The sequence below is a fragment of the Falco naumanni genome, chromosome 1 (genome assembly GCF_017639655.2).
Source record: "Falco naumanni isolate bFalNau1 chromosome 1, bFalNau1.pat, whole genome shotgun sequence".
Classification (NCBI taxonomy): Eukaryota; Metazoa; Chordata; class Aves; order Falconiformes; family Falconidae; genus Falco; species Falco naumanni.
The window spans coordinates 118771913-118787226 of record NC_054054.1 but is presented as its reverse complement, the minus strand read 5'-3'; the positions used below and the strand labels follow the sequence as shown (position 1 = coordinate 118787226).

The 15314-nt window shown below is 60.2% G+C and overlaps 2 protein-coding genes across 4 annotated transcripts in view; both read right to left on the bottom strand.

Moving 5' to 3' along the window:
• LOC121086175 (glutamine-rich protein 2-like) overlaps window positions 1-15314 on the bottom strand; it is a 30249-nt gene that overhangs the window by 4456 nt on the left and 10479 nt on the right. The window lies entirely within an intron of this gene.
• Window positions 11162-15314, bottom strand: part of LOC121081734 (coiled-coil domain-containing protein 183-like) — a 10118-nt gene continuing 5965 nt past the window's right edge. For all 3 annotated transcript variants that reach the window (XR_005825779.1, XR_005825782.1, XR_005825783.1), the window contains one exon: window positions 11162-11292. The gene's annotated coding sequence lies outside the window, so the exon portion shown is untranslated. The remainder of the gene's footprint in view (window positions 11293-15314) is intronic.

The window sequence follows — 15314 nt, the reverse complement described above, 5'->3', positions numbered from 1 at the left end:
CTCTCTTGCGAGGTGCTGCTCCCTCAGCTCCCTCATTTCCCGCTGTAGCTCCCGCACCATGGTCCTGGCCAGTGAGACATGGGCACGGGCAGGGTTAGCGTCCATGGGGCTGCCTGGGGGGTGGCCCTTGCCCCCAAACCGGGATGTTCCCAGCCGCCAGGATCCCTTGCAGCCCCCCACCCACACACCACCCCCCCGAGGCACAAAACCCTCTCCCATCCTTTTACCCCAGGTGCAGTGTAGTCTCCTTGTTATCCTCTTGGCAGGCAGATCCAGCCTCCTGCAGCTTTTGAAGCACATCCTCCAGCTGCCTGATCTGGGAATGGCAGCGGTACCAGAGTCAGAGCACAGCCCCCCATGTTGTCCCAGCACGCAGGCCCTTCGGCTGCCCCTTCCCTGCCCCCCATCCCCAGAGCCCCATCAGGGACTGCTGCGGGCTCACCTTCCCCTTCTCGCCCTGCAGGTCACCAGCCAGCCCCTGCAGGGAGGACTTCTGGTCCTGGAGGTCTGCCAGGATGCTGCTGATGCTCTCCTTGCCTAGAGGGATGTGATCCAAGGGGACATGCTCTCAGTGAGTGGGGTCTTGCCCTTGGGGCCAGCCTGGCCCCACAACAAGCCCCTGAGCCAGGCTGGCCCCATGCCAAATGCTCCCCACCAGCCCTCCCAGGGCTCCCACCTTCCTTCAGGAAGAGCAGGCTCAGCTTCTCAACCTCCCCATGTCCTGCCTTGGTGGCTTCCAGCTGGGCCACCTGCTCCTTCAGGCTTGTGTAGAGGAGGCCCAGCTGTCCAACCTGGCGTAGAGCCCCTGCTGTGTCTACAGAGTGGGAACCCTTCGCTGGCTCTTGCAAGGGGGACACAACGTTGAGGGGCATCTCTAAGCCCTGGGCTGTTGCCCAGGAGGTCTCTGGGGCTGGCTGTCCGACCCTGGCAGGCTGCATGCTGGGTGCAGCCACAGGACCTGCAGCATCAACTTGCATCCCCTGAGCAAAGCCAGTGGCCTCAGGGGACACCTCCGTTGCACTCTGAGGGCTGGGGTCCGTGCAGAGGGGGCCTGGCTGAACCTCTGCTCCTCTGCCCTGGGTCCCTTGAAGTGCTGGCTGCATCTCCAAGGAGGCAGTCTGGGTGCTGGAGGCCTCTGGTTGCACCCCTGCAAGAGTGGCCTGGATCCCAGGGGACTCTGGCTGTGTCCCCGGGGAGGTGGTGCTCCCATCAGAAGTCCTTGCTTGATCAGAGGGAGCACCTGCCCACTTCTGAGGGCTCCCCTTGGTGGTGCTGGGGGCAGGCTGTGTCCATGGCTCCTTCGGCCCCAGCGCTGAGCTCACTCCATGCAGCGTGTCCACAGCTGAAGCCTGGGGCTCAGCAGGGGCAGACTGGCCCCCAGTGCCTTCCTGGGAAGAGGCAGGAATGGGGAGCAGGTTTATGGGCAGAAATGCAGCAGCACGGGCAGACCCACAGCCCCCCTGCCCTGTCCCCAACCCCTCCCCCCCTTCACCAAGCCAAACCCAAGTACTCCACGAGAGCCCAAAGGCAAAGTGCACACCCCACGGACACCCCCCGAGCTCCCACAACCACAGCCCCTCCCCAGCCGTTTCAGGAGCAGCAGCCCCAGTCCAGATTTGGGAGCCAGGGGCTGTTGGGGGACATGGGTGCAGCCGGCCCCCTCAAGGAGGTACCAGCACCCACTGGATTTCCCCACCAGCCTAAACACAGCCCTTTGCTGAGCAGAACATGCTCAGAAAGTGCACGTCGGGCCAGCCAAGGAGCTGCCCGCACTCTGCCGATGCCAGGTCCTGCCTGACAAGGGATGCGCAGTGCACTGCTGGGGACCCGACACGGAGGGACCAGGTGCACTGGTCCCCCGGGGATGCAGCTACCCCCTGTCCTGCAGAGGGATCCACATGCGCTTGTGGCCGTGCCACACCACTTTCAGGTACCGTCTGCCCATGGTGGCCTGGCAGCTGGCTGGCAGCATCGCCGAGGCTCCCCTGGGGGAGGTAGAGGAGAGGGACAGCTCTAAGATTGGAATGAAGCATCCACAAAGGAGCTTGGGTGCAAGGCAGAGGGACACTGGGCAGGGCTCTGCCTGGGGGCCAGGGCTGTGTTGCACAGGTAGATCTTGATCTCCCCTCCTTCCCAGCACCCACATGACTCTTTCTATGGCCCTTTAATTAAGAAGCGCCTCAGTACCACATTGCTTGACACCTGCAGTTACCTCTACCAGCAGCCTGTGCCGCAGGCAGTGGTGCCCGTTCCTACCCTCCCAAGGACAGCCCTGGCAGGAGAAGGGTGGGGGGCTGCAGCTGGGGTGGGCTGAGCCCCAACATGCCCCTCTGGGACACCCTTCCCACGCACTCTTCCCCCCAGGGGACCTTCATGCTGTGTGACACCCAGGGCCGCAGGGAGGGGCATGGAGGGGGGTGAGGGACCAGTGCCCTCCTGGGGACACCGGCAGCAGCAGCTCACCAAGCCGAGTGCCTTCTGGATCGTCCTGAGGTCCTCCGCCATGCAGGCCTGTGCCACCTTCATCCCACTCATCTCCTCCAGGAGATTCCGGTAGAGCGCCACGGCCTAGGAGAAGGGGAGGGCGGGTTGAGCCCCAGGGGAGGGACCCTGGAGACCAGGACCCCGGCTCTGGTCTGTCCAGAGCAGGGGGGGCAGCGCAGGGTCCGGCCCAGGCAGGCGGGCAGGGCACTGTGGCCAGCGCTTTCCATTCGCCGCGTCTTCGACAGCCAAGAAGGGGCAGCAGCCCCCAGGGACCCTCACCCCTGCCCTGGGCCCATTGCACAACTCGCGTCAGCAGGGACGGATCTGGCCCTGCCTGCCCGCTCCAGGCTCTGCGCCAGCGCTGGAGCGGATCCAAAGGGCAAGGAGCTGCTGCCACCCCTCGAGGGCAGCCTGGCCAGGGAGGGCAGTGGTGGCCGCCACTAACGAAGCGGGAGCCACCGAGCAGAGGCCAGACCCACCCCGCAGAGGGCGAGTGCTCCCTGCCCACCCCCAGGGGACATCCTCCCGAATTGTGCCAGCCCCGGCAGGATCCGGCCCTGTAGTGCTGGGGCAGCTCTTTCCTTGGCCCTGAGCGCCTCTCGTCCCGCTGGGGATGCTCGGGAAAAGCAGGGCCATGAGCAGCTCTGTGCCAGGCAGCTCAGTGCCCCCCTGCAGCGCCCGCCCATGTCGGGCTGAGCCCTCGGGCGAGCCCGGGGGCCTTTCGTTGGGAGAGGAGGCCCACAAGGTGCTGAGGGAACCTCTCAGCTGCCCAAGGAGCAGGTGCCATCCCCGGCTTTTCAGGAGCGCAGAAGAGAGGGAGGGAGGGAGAGGGTGGTGGGGCTGGAAGCCGGGGGGCTGAACCTGCGGCCAGGGGGCACCGGGTGCTCTGTCGCACCCGCCGCTCATGGATGGCAACGGCGGGAGGGCCCAGAGCCACCCGAGCAGCATCTCAGCTCTTCCTGGCCCAAACTCCATCCCCACCGTGAGCAGGGGCTTCAAGCAGGCCTTGCTCTAAGGGGCAGTGCACAGCCCCCGGGGGGGGGGGGGGGGGGGGGGGGGGCACCTCGGATTGGGGGGGCACCCAGGGCACTGGGAGGAGCCTCTACCTTGGAGACACCGCTCACATCGCCTTCCTCCATCTCCTTCACATCAGCGGCTGCAGAGGGGACCCGGGGGCTGCTGGTGGTCTTCTGCAGCAGGTGCTCCTGCACCTCCTGGCCCTTGGAGATCTGGCCCTGCGGCCAGGCCTGGGTCCCACCTGCCGCCTCCTCCAGCCCGGGGGAGGCCTCGGCAGGCTGGGCCCCCTCCGGCTGCGTTGGGCTGAGCCCCTGCTGCTGCCCAGGCAGCTCCCACAGGTCCAGCAGCCTGAGGATGCCCTCCAGCAGCCTGCGCAGTGCATCGTAGTTTACGGTCGTGCCGTTGGAGTTCGCAAAGGCAAGCTGCAGCAGCTGGAGCAGGCTGAGCTGGGCCGTCTCCGCTAGCAGCGTCTGCGATCTCTTCGAGCTCGCCATAGCGCCTGGCCTGGGGGGAACGGGACACTTTCTGCCTGGGGGGCACCTGGCAGAGGCGGCAGCCTTCCCCCCACTCCCCCCTAGCCCGCAAAGCAAACGACGCCCAGCAAAAGTGAGGCAGATATGGGCGGGAAGGGAGGGGAGGGGAGGGGGCTACGGGTGCTCCCCCAGAGGTCAGCGCCTGCCGGCCGCCAGCCCGCCTCCCCGCCAGCCCGCACCCGCCGCACCTCAGCGGGCTCTGCCGGCCCCGCACCGCGGCCCTGGCTTTTCAAGGCTCCCGCCGCCGCCCATTGGCCGAGCCCGCTGCCCGTCACAGTGGCGCTGCTGTGGCGTCCCCCGTTGCTAGGCGACGGCCCGGCGCCAGCCCCGCCCCCTGCCGCCAGCGCCGGGCTGCAGCTCCCCCGGGGCCAGCAGCCGCCTCCCCTCGGCGGTCGCCGTCGGGCCCCGGCGGCTGTCACCCGCTCCCTCCGGCGGGGGCAGCCCGCACGGCTCGCTGCCAGCGCGCTCTGCAGCAAAGGCTGGGCAGCAGCGACAAGAAACGCCGGGAAACGCGCGCTTCCACGCAGCCCTGCCCAGGCCCCTGCTCCCACGCGCGCGCGGGACAAATCCTGCACCCAGAGGCATCATCCATCAGACGGGTCCTGAGCAAAAGAACCAACTTCTCTTTCTCAAGGGGAGGGTCAACGTGGGGGTTGTTTGGAAGGGAACGTGTATATGCTCAGAACTTTCTCCTGCCAGGTGAGCACCTCTGCCAGCTCCCTCAGTACTCTCGTGTGGATCCCCTGCAGCCCCAGAGACCTGTGCATGCCAGAGCGGAGCAGCAGGTCGCTACCCATTTCCCCCGGACATCATTCTGCTCCTCCTCCTCCCTCTCTTCCAGCTCAAGGAGGGAATTCCTAGAGGGAATCCCTAGAGGGAATCTGGGCTTGCTATTAACGACAGAGCCAAAAAAAGGCATGAAGTACCTCAGCATTTTCCTTGTCCTTTGTGGCCACGTTACCTGCCGCACCCAGTAAAGGATGAGGATTATCTTTCACCCTCCTTTTGTTTCTCATGTAGTTGTAAGAACATTTTTTGTTACCTTTTATGGCAGTGGCCAGCCTCAGTTCTTCCTGGGATTTCTGCTGTCTGATCTTCGCCCTGCGTAACCCCGCAACATCCTTATAGTCCTCCAGAGCTGCCTGCCCCTTCTTCCAAAGGTGGTCAGCTCTCCTTTTCCCCCCTGAGTTCCAGCCAAAGCTCTCTGTTCAGCCAGGTCGATCTTCTTCCCTACCTGCTCATCTTTCAGCACATAGGGAACGCCTGCTTTTGTACCTTTAAGACTATCTTCCCGAGGAATGCCCAGCCTTCCTGGACCTTGTGGCCCTTCAGAACTATCTCCCAAGGGATTCTGTTGACCAGGCTCCTAAGCAAGCCAAAGTCGGTCCTCTGGAAGTCCAAGCTAGCGGTTCTGCTGACTGCCCTCCTTACACCTCTGAGACTCAAAAATTATCATCTCATGATCACTATGCCCAAGACATTCTTCCGACCGCCACATCACTCACTGGTTTTTCCCTGTTTGTAAACAACAGGTCCAGTGGGGCATCTCCCCTGGTTGGCTCGCTGACCAGCTGTGTCAGGAAGGTCTCTTGCACACGCTCCAGGAACCTCCTAGGCTGTTTCACCTCTGCTGTGCTGTATTGCCAGTGGACATCCCATAGGCTGAAGTCCGCCGCAAGAAGAAGGGCTAGCAATCACGAGGCTTCTTCCAAGTGCTTGTAGTATGTTTCATCTAGCCACAGCTCCCCCTGAAAATGAAACGGGAAGTCATTCTCTCACTGGGTCTCACAGTCCCCTAGTAGCCTGCTGCTAACAAAAGAAAACCTTGAGTTCCCCGTTTCCTGGGCCAAGAATATATCATCTCTCTTTTCCACTCTTCAAGTGCCCGGTTGGCACGTTGGGAAAGTCCAGGACTGTTTCCACACTAACAGTGCTGGGAAGGAATTCTCTTGGTGGTTCTCCCATTGCCCTGGTAGCCATGTGAGGGGACATCATGAAAGTTCTGCTACCTGCTTTCTGGGGTGAGAAAAGTAACTGCTAAGTTTTGTACTCGTACAGAGCCCACATGCTCCATGGAACCACCCAGCCACAGCCCCACCAGAGAAGGTGCCAGAAAAGAATTCTCTTGGTGGTTCTCACCCTGTCCTGGTAGCCATGTGAAGGACAGCACAAAAGTTCTGCTACCTGCTTTCTGGGGTGAGAAAATTCACTGCTTACTTTTGCATTCCAACAGAGCCCAAAAAACTCACCTCGGGGAAGTGCAGCACTGCTCCCCTGGAGAAGGTGCCAGGAAGGAATTCTTGTTGGAAGAAGGGTTCGCCGGAGTCAAGAAGACGCTCGATATGAGTTATGCATCTTGCTCAACTTCATTAGTTTCTAACACTGCTTACATAGAACCCATACACGTGCATATTCGTAAAGCAGAAATATAATTGGTTAGTAGTCTCTAAACACGCGCGGTTCTCACACCCCTAATTATCATGACTAAAATAAGCATTCTATCCATGTAGCTAATTGTGTTGCTGTGCTTCAGCCTTGTAGTTTGTTACTCCCTATTTTCCCGTACCGCTCCCTGTCTTTCTTGGCCCTGCACCTGCTTTCCCAGCAGCTGTAGCTTGTTACAGCCACGGCCTGTTGGCACAACATAATTGCTTGGTCTCAGGATTCAAGAAGAGCTCAAGGCTACCTTTCCTGTTAACTTCAGCACAGCAGCTTCAGGACAATTCTGATTACAGGCCTGTTCTAATACCAGGCCTGGATTGTGCAGATCTCCCGAGATTCTAAGGCCATGCTTCTGCAGCCATTCTTCTACAAATTCTCTTTGTCTTCCTCACACTACCCTGCTAGCAATGTGAGTGACACCACAAAAGCACTGCTATCTTCTCTCTGTGGTGAGAAATTTAAGTGCTCGCTTCTGCACTCATACAGACTCAACTGCTCCGTGGAACCACCCAGGCACAGCTCCCCTGGAGAAGGTGCCATGAAGGGATTCTCTTGGTGGTTCTCACCCTGCCCTGGTAGTTATGTGAAGGACATCACAGAAGTTGGGCTACTGGCTTTCTGAAGCAATAAAAGGGTAACGACGTTTGCTCATGGTTCTTGGATTTTCGCCCTGCTACAGAGCCGAAATGCATGTTCAAACCATCCACCACTGCTCCTCAGGAGAAGGAGCCAGGAACGAATTTTCTTTTGTTGTTATCCTGCCCTAGTAGCAATGCGAGAGCCATCACAGAAGTTGGGCTACCGCCTTTCTGGGCCACGAAAGTGGTCACTATATTTTCTCAGGGTTCTCAGCTTTTGCCCTGATTCAGAGGCCAAATGCTTGTTGGAAATGTCCAGCCACAGCTCGACCAGAGAAGATGCCAGGGAGGAATTCTCTTGCTGGGTCTCGTCCTGCCCTGGTAGCTATGTGAGGGACATCAGAAACGTTCTGCTACCAGCTTTCTGTGCTGAGGAAATTAACTGCTCACTCTTGCACTCGTACAGAGTCCAAATGCTCCATGAAACCACCCAGGCACAGGTGCCCTGGAGAAGGTGTCAGGTAGGAATTCTCTGTTGGTCTGGCGCTGTGCTGATAGCCATGTGAAGGACAGCACAAATGTTCTGCTACCAGCTTTCTGTGCTGAGGAAATTAACTGCTCACTCTTGCACTCGTACAGAGCAAAAAACTTAACGTCCCAGCAAAGACAAGTTTGTTGGATGGAGATGAACAGGTGACCCCATATTTATTGTATTTGCAAAATTCTTTCTCAGATCTGAGAAAACATGCATATTTATCAAGGAATTAATGTCTTGGTTCCCTAAGCTATCAGTGTGGTTAAAGAAAGCGATCATTATAATAACCGGGGCGATTTTTATAGTTGCCTGTGATTATATTAATGCAAGGTTGTGTAATGTGTGTGACTGTCTTAGTAGCAAAATTACAAGAAAGAACTTGGTAATATCTAATATCTTAGCTATTAAACTGTTGCAGGTACACAATGATAAAACAAAAGGAGAGAATTGTTATAGAAAATGTGATTAATTAAGAAATGTAAAGTGCTGAAGCTGCTAAATGGCAGAACCAGGCCTTGACCCCTGTATAGCCCTAATCCAAGGCTGTTTTAAACCTCAGTCAAGTTAACGAGCGGGAGAATAGAGAAACAGTAGATGATCAATTTGTGTACGCAGGCGCTCTCAGAAACACAGCTGTTTTAACAAAATTAGTATATGTGAATAGGAATTGCTTGCTCAAAGACTAAGTGTGCTTGAAGGAGTGTGTGAGTTAAAGCAGGTGGAAAGAAGATCACGATCCGAGGAGGAGATCTGAGGCAGAGACTGGAGCTGACTAGATTAATCCACTGGGACAGAGTCAGATGATGGAAGATTCCTAAAAACTTTGGACGTTGACTAATGATTTGGTGTCTGAGCTGTGCTGTATGCCGTGGTTCTCTGCCACTCACCGGGGTGGTGGCCCAGCTCCGAGTTGTGACTAAAGCAAACCTAGTGGTGCCCACGGCTGTGCGAATTTCTCCTTTAACAGCAGCAATCACTGGGGCTTATCCGTCGGGAAGAACCCTTGCGCCGAAAGTTCCTTGTGCTGCTGCTTCTCCCTCGGTAATGGGGCGGGGGGCACGGACACAACCACCCACCCGACTGTTAAAGCCGTCAGATGCGAAGGATTGAAACGCTTGAGCCACGTGGGTGCTTTCTGGTCCGCAGGCAACGGGTCATGGTGCCTGGGCTGCGGGGGGAGAGACGGGCAGAGGAACGCGACCCCCCGCCGCGGCAGCTCCGGTGTGCGGGCGGCGCGACCCGGGCTGGTCCCGGCCGGGGCTCGCCCCGTCGCTGCTCGGCACCCGGCCGGTGGGGCGCTGCTGCCGCCCAGCGGGCACAGGTGGGTACTGCAGCCCGGGCCTCCCCGCTCCGCGCTGCCGGCCGCTGTTAACGGCACCGCCACCCCGCGCGTCCTGCGGGGCGATGCCGCGGGCGCCCGCTGCTGCCTCCCGGTGCGGAGCCGCCCCCGCCGCCGTCCGAACGCGCCGTCCGTGCGCGGTGCGCGCTGCAGGAGCAGCATGGCGGCGCGCCGGGGGCGGGGCCGTGGCGGCGGGGGCGGGGGAGTGCCGGGAGCGCGGGGGGAGGCGAGCAGGGGGCGGGGGGGTCTCCTGCCCGGCGGCCACCTGGGGGAGGGCGGCACGGGAAGCTTCAGCAGCCCGCTGCGTCAGGCAGAGAGAGCAGGACCCTCAGCAGCAGCGTGCCAGCGTGCACAGCCGTGTCCGTGTGTCACCCGCGGGGTCCGTGTGTCACCCACAGATACCCTGGATACGCAAAGCCGGACAGGATTAGCAAATGCTGAAGTAGAGTTTTGTGGTAAACTTAACCAGCCTGTCTGAACGAGCAGGCGTGTTCTTTGCTCACAAGCACCGTTCAGTCCCACCTAGGCGTCCCGAAAGTGTGAAGGGCCGTGGCCACATCGTCCCTTGGTCACAATGAACAGTTGCCGGTGCAGAGTTGCTTTTGAGGAGCATGCCGTGGTTATATTTTCTCCGTTTGGCTTTGCATTTGGGAAATAATGTAACAGTCATTGCTCAACTGAAGGAGCCGCGATACCCGACGTGGCAGAGAAGGAGATGGGTTTCACTACTCTTTTGGTGTGCGTCAGTTTGACCCCAAAATGACATTGTGTCAAAGCGTGTGGCCAGGTGCTGCTACAGATGTTGACTTGGGGTATGAATGGCTCCAGGTGTGCTTTAGGAGAGCTCTGTTGGTGTAGGTGTGCTGAGCAGTCGCTCTGCTGTGTGTGCAGCTGTTCTGGTTTGGCACCCAGCTGTGAGCATGCAAAAGAAAACTCGCAGCTGTAGTCAGCTCTCGGATATGCAGGCAGCAGTAGAAACCGCTCTGATTTTACAGCGTCCTGAACATTTCAGGCAGGCCAAGAGTTGTGCCCCGGTATTTCTGAGAGTCCACAGCTCGGCAGTTCTCCAGGACACGACAGGCAAAGTTGTAAGATCCCAGAGCTCTTTGCGAGTTACACTAACGGAGTTTCTTTGGATATATATTTGGATACATGTGCCAACTGAAAAGGTATTGTTTGCTCTCCTGCTCGGTAAACACAGACCACTTGGGTGGTCACGCACGCTCGTCAGTTCCTGAGGAAACTTCCTGGAAACGGAAACAGTTCAGAGGCACTGTTTAGGGTTCGGGGGGGTTGTGTTTGCTGTAAACCTCGGGGATTTAGCATTTTGTTCCGTGTTTTCAATGGTGATTTGAATGGATTTCTTCCAAAAAAATCCCATTTCATTCTCTACCCCCATTACATTTCTAGGAGGAATGGCTGCAAGGTTCCCGTTGCCTCAGGTCAGTACTGCTGGGACTCCCTTTTCCCTCTCTGCCCTGTACACGTCTGTCTGTAGCTGTTTGCTCCCCGATGTCTCCCCGTAGATGGCTCCCAGTCCCGGTGCTTTAATCATCCCTCTTTGCCCTTGGCCCATTGCTGCTTTTGTGTCCTCTGTCCTGCTCCCCATCCATCTGGGTCTTTAATCGCTCCCTCTCTACCCTGCAGGCTGTTGCCTATTTTTCCCAGCAGGAGCCCCCTGCTCAAGAAAACCTGGCGGCACAGGAGGGGTGGGCGGCTGCAGTGGGACGTGGGAAGGGGTGCCCTGCTGGTGTCGGGACACCTGGGCACACACGTGTCCCCCCCCCTGCCAAGGGCCGTGGCCCGGTGGACACGACTGCACACCTGCTTATGTTCGAGGGCTGGTGAAACTTCAGCTTAGCTAGTTTCAGCTCCGGCTCGTGCAGCCTCTCCGCCAGTGCCTGCTTCTTCTCCTCGCCCTCCCTGATGCACTGCTCCAGGTCCGCCGAGGACTTCTGCTGTTCCAGGAGCCTGCCGGTATGTCCTGGCCGGGGGGAGAGCACGAGGACTCAGCCCCCGGTGCTCCTGCAGGGTACAGGACCCAGGCCGTGGCCTCGGGTGAGCCGTGTGCAACCGTGGGACGGCTGCAAGCTCATGGAGAAGTGTGGTGCCATCCCTGCCCGCCCCAGAGGGCCTCTGGGGGGGTCTCCCGAGGCAGAGGAGGGCAGAGAAGCCCACAATGAAAACAAGGCAAGCAGAGGGCTCTCAGCTCCCCGGGCCCTGAGCAGCCGTGGGTTTTACCAGAGGGGGGGGTTGACGTTACCCAGATCCTGGAGCACTGCCGCGCAGCCTTGGCCTGCTCCGTCTTCTGCGTGACCCTGGCCTCGTGCTCCATCTGGGACCTGACGGCCTCCAGTCTGGTGCCTGCGGTGGGAGGGAAGCGTCAGGGAAGGATGCCTTGCGGCTGTGCCCGCGTTCCCACCGCCCTGCACCCCGCCAGGCACTCACCCATGAGCTGGTCCTGTGAGGCCGGGGTCGGGGAGTCCCACGGTGAGCTCGTGCCTCTCCTGCTGCAAGGATGTGCATTGTCACCCCCCACGCTGCTGACAGCCGGGGGGAGCTGGCCCTGCAGGCCCCCGACCCGTGGGGGGCCCGGCACCGATGCCTGCCGTCTGCCCACAGCCTGGCCTGTGCCGGGACCCCCAGCTCACCGCTCTCAGGTGCCTTTGGTTACACGTCCTTCCGCCCACCCTGTGTCTACAGAGACCTCCTGGGTGGCCCGGGAGCGGTACATGCCGCTCTCTCCGCAAGGATCCGGCCTGCGCGTTCCTGTTTGCGTCCTTCTGGAGCGGTGTCAGAGAAGGGAGAAGTGGCTGGTCAGAGCTGGAACGGACCTTTGGTCAGCCAGCTGAACTTGTGGGATGGCCAGGGGTCAGCAATGACCAGCCCCGTCGCCAAGTAGACAGGCTGGGAAGGGATAGTGGGCAAGGAGGGCTGGCGGGTGGAGCGGTGCTGCCTTCGCCGTAGCTGGGGCTTCGGGCAGGCTGTCCCCAGCCCCAGGGCAGCCCGGCCCAAGAGCGACACCCGCGAGGAGGCTATGGGAGCCATCGGGGCGCTGTGGGCAAGCCCAGCTCCGGCTCTTTTGCTCTTGGTTGAAGGCACACCCAGCAGCTCCCGGGGCACATAGGTGCCGTCGTGGGCACTGGAGGGTGGAAAAGGGGCCCCGAGGTGGCCCCTGGCCACCTCACCTTGGCTCTGTCAGCGGCTTTGGCAGGCCTCCAAGGCCATGAGATCCATGTCCTGAAGCTCCCTACCATACAGCTCGGCCACCTTGCACAGGAGGTCCAGGTGCGGAAGGCAGGTGGTGCCAGCTCCTGGGACACAGGGAGCCACAGCACGTCACCCCAGTGGAGCCCCAGGGGGTCCCCCGTGCTGCGGACAGCAGATGGAGGGGAGCAGGAGGACCTCTTTGATCTGGGAGGGGGGGCTTCCCACCAGCGTTGCCCCTGGGGCGACCTCCTTGTCTCTCGCTGGGGGAGCAGGTGGCACGATGGCACGGTGGGGGAGGAGCTCACCTTCCTCAGGACATCCCGCACCGCCAGGTACAGGGCAGGTCACCTTCTGTCCAGTGTGGACTTTGAGGAGCACCTTCTCAATGTTTTTCTCCAGCTGGCAAAAGGCCCTGGGGCAGAGGTGCTGCCAGCCCCTGAGCCCCAGCGCAGGACCGGGACCCCCACCCACGATTTTCCTCTGCCAGCGAGGTTGGCTGGGCAGGGGCCGGGATGCCGTTCCTGGCTGGGCGCTGTATTTAGCTGGGTGCGCAGCAGGGCTGTACCGGGAACTGCATTGGGGGCCCAGCCTGCCTTGCACTCACTGTTATAGAGTGCAAAGGGAAGGGGGACCAGGGGGGACCCTAACACCCTCCCCACACATCAGGCTTTGAGCACCCTGGATGGTCCAAATTGTCCTGCCCGAGGCTGGGCTGGAGACCCTCCTCAGGCAGCCCCCACGCCTCTGGGGGAGCCCCCTGCACCCTTAGAGTCTGCATGGCAACGCCGGATACCCCAGGACTGGCCAGACCCAGGTTCTGAGCATCCCCTGGGGCTCGAGGGTCCCAGGGGTGGGATGCAATTGGGAACCTGTGATGGGTCCGGCTCCTGTGGGCCGTTGGTGGCCCCCAAAACTATCCATGACCAATCTGATGCCCATTCTCTCCTCTCTTCCCGCAGATGTGCACCCCCAGCAACACGCCGGCCACGCCACCCAACTTCCCGGATGCCCTGGCCATGTTCTCCAAGCTGCGGACCTCCGAGAGCCTGCAGAGCAGCAACAGCCCCATCACCTCCATGGCCTGCTCCCCTCCGGGAGCTTCAGCCCCTTCTGGGCCTCCTCGCCCCCCAGCCACCAGCCCGCCTGGCTGCCTCCCTCCTCGCCCACCGCCCACGGCCTCCACCACCATCTGCACCACCCGCAGCCCGCCTGGCCCCCTGCCCCCCCACCTGCCCACCCCCACAGAAAGCCGTGGCCACCATGGATGGCCAGAGATAAGACTAGGTTGGCAGAGGCAGGGGGGAATTAGGAGGGGGCTGGGCCAGGGCGTTGGGAGCAGGGGCTCCCTGACAAACGCACTGGAATAATTTTCTAGGTTTTATTATTATTTTGGTGGGGTTGAAGGATACTGCCAGGGAGGGCACTGGCCCACAAGAGCCTCTGCAAGAGTTGCTAGCTGGTCTTTTCTCCCCCCATTTATTTTTTTTTTAAATATATAACTATAATATATAAATATATCTTAACGTATATAAATCCAGAGAGGAGGAGCAGCAGCATGGAGGCAGCTGCCTGGTTGGGGGTGGGGGGTTGTCCCTACAGCTACTCCCCTGCCCCCAGCATCCCTGCAGCAGGGCAGGAGAGGGAAAGCAGGGAGTAATAAAAATATCAATGGATTGAGGTGGCAGTCAGCACCCTGGCTTGTGGCCACGGTGGTACCCTGGATCGTGGCCACATGGCATGGAGCTGCTGGACCCCCCACCAACCCCACTCTGGGCTGCCCAGGTGCTTTTGGCAGTGCCCAGAGCAAACACGCCTCCTCTGATTTCCAAAATTCAGCCTGGCTTCTTGCACAGACTCCCCCTCCCTCACCCCAGCAGCCCCTGCCCTATCCTCGCTTGGCACCCCCAGGGCTGAGGGGGATTTATCAAGGTGATGCCCCTCCTGTCCCTGTGATAGCTGTTCATGGCCCTTCCCCATAAAGGGGGAACTGGGGTTTTTTTTAGTTTTCAAATCAATCTTGCTTAAAAAACAAAAACAAAAAAAACCCACAAAAACAGGTTGAAGGTTTTTATTATTTTTGTATTAAAATTATTTTTAAAATTAACTTTTTAACAGCAGCTGTCCCCGCCTTTTCTCTTTGCTGGGAGGATGATCCCTGGCAGGGCACCAAGAATGGGGGCGAGCCCCCCCATGCCACCCCCCAGCCAGTGCCCTCAGGCGCCACAGGCGCCCTGCTATCTGTCCTTTAGTCTTGCTGCCTGCAACTGCTCGCTCTCCTGCTCGAGGGGTGGGTTTGCCCAGGGACCCCAAGTTCCGCTCAGCTGGCACGCTGCTGTACTTGTGGTGAAGGGCTGGATGAAGATTCCCGGTGCTGCCTGGCCCAGCTGGCTGTAGGCTGATGCTGGCTTCTGCTCAGGTGAGGTGGCGGTGCCTGGGGGTGAAGAGAGCAGGGCTTAGTCCCCTTGCAGCCCCCAGGGGGTGGGCGCCAGCTGCAGGCAGCAGGGGCAGCGGCCCGGCCAGAGACAGCCCGAAACGGGGTCCTGGCCCCCACCTTGAAGCACACAGGCCGTAGTCCTACACTGGCCAGGGCTGCCCCACCATGGTCCCCCACCTCACTCCAGCTCCAATGTGGGGACCAGTCGCCCCATGTGCCAGCCCTCCCCCTCCATCCTGCTTCCCCCCCCACCCCAGACCCCCTCCCACCCTGCCCAGCTGGGGGCACAGACCCCTGCTTGCCCCCAGTAGCAGGAGACGGCAGTGGGAGACAGGGGAAACACTGGCACCCCACGGACACCCTGCCCACCCACCATCCGCTTGGCACGCGCTGGATCCCCTCCCCACACGTGCCCCGGCCGTACCCTCCTTGTCCACGAGCAGAGGCCGCCGGCCCTTGTAGATGCGGCCATCCTTGCCCACCAGCTCCACTTCGTCACGAGCTGGGGAGGGAGAGAGCAGGCTGGCTGAATTCAGCATCCCCAGGCAACCCTCCCACCCCCAGCTCTCCCTGGGGAAACAGAGGCACACAGCCCTCCCTGTGCTCAGCATCCCCCTCCCTCCCAGCCTTGGTCACCCCCACCATGTCCTTACCTTTGTCATCCCTATCTGGATGGGGAGCTGGATGTGGGACTTGTGCAACCGCGGGGTGCTGGGCGGGTGAGGCTGGAGCGTGGAGCTGT